The sequence below is a fragment of the Mytilus trossulus genome, chromosome 13 (assembly GCF_036588685.1).
Source record: "Mytilus trossulus isolate FHL-02 chromosome 13, PNRI_Mtr1.1.1.hap1, whole genome shotgun sequence".
NCBI lineage: Eukaryota > Metazoa > Mollusca > Bivalvia > Mytilida > Mytilidae > Mytilus > Mytilus trossulus.
This window is the reverse complement of record NC_086385.1, coordinates 2,613,414-2,616,144: the sequence shown is the minus strand read 5'-3', so window position 1 is coordinate 2,616,144 and position 2,731 is coordinate 2,613,414.

Genomic DNA, 2,731 nt, shown 5'->3' with positions numbered 1-2,731 from the left:
TGTTGACAGAGCCATGCCTAGTAAATGATGCTGGACTAATAATTGCAAATTGATCTTTCAAAATAAATCATGTAAGACATATGCATTTTTGATAATTTTGTTCTTGTTTAACCATGACGTCTTCACAAAGTATTTTCATTTTTATTTAGTGGACTACATTCTATTCCTTGTATGTTCCAAAGTTTTTATTTTTATAAAACATAGATAGATTTATATTTGTTCGCTATATACTCTATATAATTAAGTTTAATATGCATCAGAGATTGTTATACTTGCATTTCTTTTCCTTTATACTGCGTGCACGTGCCGTTACGCAACTTACATGTTTTTACTCAAATTTTGACTTTTTTAGATGACAAAGAAATCAAACGCATCGCCTCATTCTAAATTCTTTTTCTCTCATTAAAATCTTTTGAAAATAGACCATGATAGATTTCCGCTAGACCTCAGATCACATACATTAACTTGTTCCATGGTATGAAAACGAGTACTATTGATTATTTGATTAATGTTTTAAATTAACGCTATTTTTATTGAACTGGAGGAGCCTGGAGTACTAGAAGAAAATCACTGGTACGGTAGTAAAACTGACAATGCTTATCAATTAAGAGTCACCTGCCACTTGCGGGATTTCAACTCACAATCAGAGTGTCGACATGCTAGTAATATAGAACATAGTAGTTCGACTACTTGACCACTATGCCAATGAGCACCCCTCCCCCCTAAAATTGCACTTCATTGCGAGGTTTAAAGATTTTTGTCTGAGTTTGAATATTTTTTTTAGTTTTACTAAACTATCAATCAAAAAGAAATTCTACAAAATTTTATACTTTAAGGTAAGGAGAAAATCTGGATTCAGAACATTTTTTTGTCATCAGCTTGACCACAATAATTAGTTCGTCGAATTGAGGATCAGAATATTATTTTAGGAAAAAACATAGCATCCCTCCCCCTTTTATAAAGATAAATGGTCGTTCCATAATGCATGTCTGGTATAACTTATGCTGATTAAAATGTGTGCTTTGCCTTATAAACAAACGGGATGTATTCTAAAACAAAATGACGTCTTGACTCCTTGCTTTTGATGCAAAATGGTCGCTCATGTGCCACACAACCTATTAAGTTTCATCAGACCTGTACTGTATATTTACAGTGAAATCTCTATAAATCGAACTTCCTGATAGAAGAAGACATTCACTCGGTTTTACTATTGTTATAGTTACGCTTGATTCAAATATCATAATACACGAGTTTAGCTTGGAGATTCAGTTTTTGAAGGATTTTTTTTATAATAGGTTTTGCATATTTAAATTTGTGTTTGAATTTAATTGATACTGATTGATGATTGTATTATTTAGATAAAGATCTAGACATACGGTTGCACTGTAGATTTGGTCTTTAGGACTAAATCTGAAAACTATGTTTTATCTATTTTTGTAATAAAATGTGTATGGCGTTTTGATTTTGTTTTTCACGTGGCCACAATAATGAACAATGGTGTATGCAAAAGTCCTCATAACTTCACGAAGATTTTAATTCCTACAAATCACAACATGACTTAAGCAAAGCATACTTCAAGTATAATTGAGCTAGGTGAATGAAAAAAATATTTCACCTTAATATATTTAAACGGCCTCAATCCATTTAAGCTCACCGTGCCAAACGATTATATGAGCTATTGTCAGCACCTGGCGTCCTTCGTGGTCCTTAAACTTTTTAAAAATCTTTCTATGAAACTACTAAATCAATTACAGCCAAACTTTTGGTGAATGATTGATCAATTTGGTTTTTGCGTTCCTGATCAGTTCATGGAAATGGAGAATATGTCAAAGAGACAACAACCCGCCGAAAGACATCGGACTCGGACTTCTTTCAAACTCAGTTTTACGGTGCATATTACTCAAAACCACAGTGTTGACAGGCTAGTGATGCAGTAGTTCAACCATTTCAAAAACTCGGGCATCGAGTCTAACGCCCCCCCCCCCCCCCCAAAAAAAAACAAAACACAACAAGTTTTAGGTACTTAATCAATTTGAACGTAGTTTAGATTCAATTTCATTTAGCATGTGCTGCTGTCATGCAAGTGTAACGCGTACCCAGGCGTATATATATTAAACGAACGTTCCAGTAAATACTTGGATCCACGTTGTCCACAAAAAACATGTCAATACTAAAAAATATACCTATCTATGTTATACACAATGAACTAAAATATATACACTAGCTCGTTGTCGATACAAAGTAAAAATGAGCAATAAAACAATTATATGTACACAAATATAGTTATTAAACAGCCTGTCCTCCTAATGGAACAATATGTCACTATAAGACAGTGCTTGCGGGTACAGTATGTTACTACCAGACAGTCTGGACTGGTACAGTCTGACCTCCGAGTGGGATAGACTATCAATTACAAACAGTACGGATTGTTGCAGTCTGTCTTCCGTGTGGGACAGTCTGCACTTCGAACTTTCAATGTGAGACCAACTTGTACCATGGCCAGTACATGTTGACATATCTAACTTACAACTATGTAATGTACTCACTCTTGTTGTAAGCTGATATTCTTTTGTAGGAATATCGACAGAACCCAGATTGTATTCCTTATATACTCTAAGGCGATTACACTTATACTGGAATGGGGTGTTCCCTAAATTTTCCCCGAATCACTCTCAAACACCCCACTACCCTTGGACCCAACCATTGACTTTCCCGCCAAACGTCTAAATCG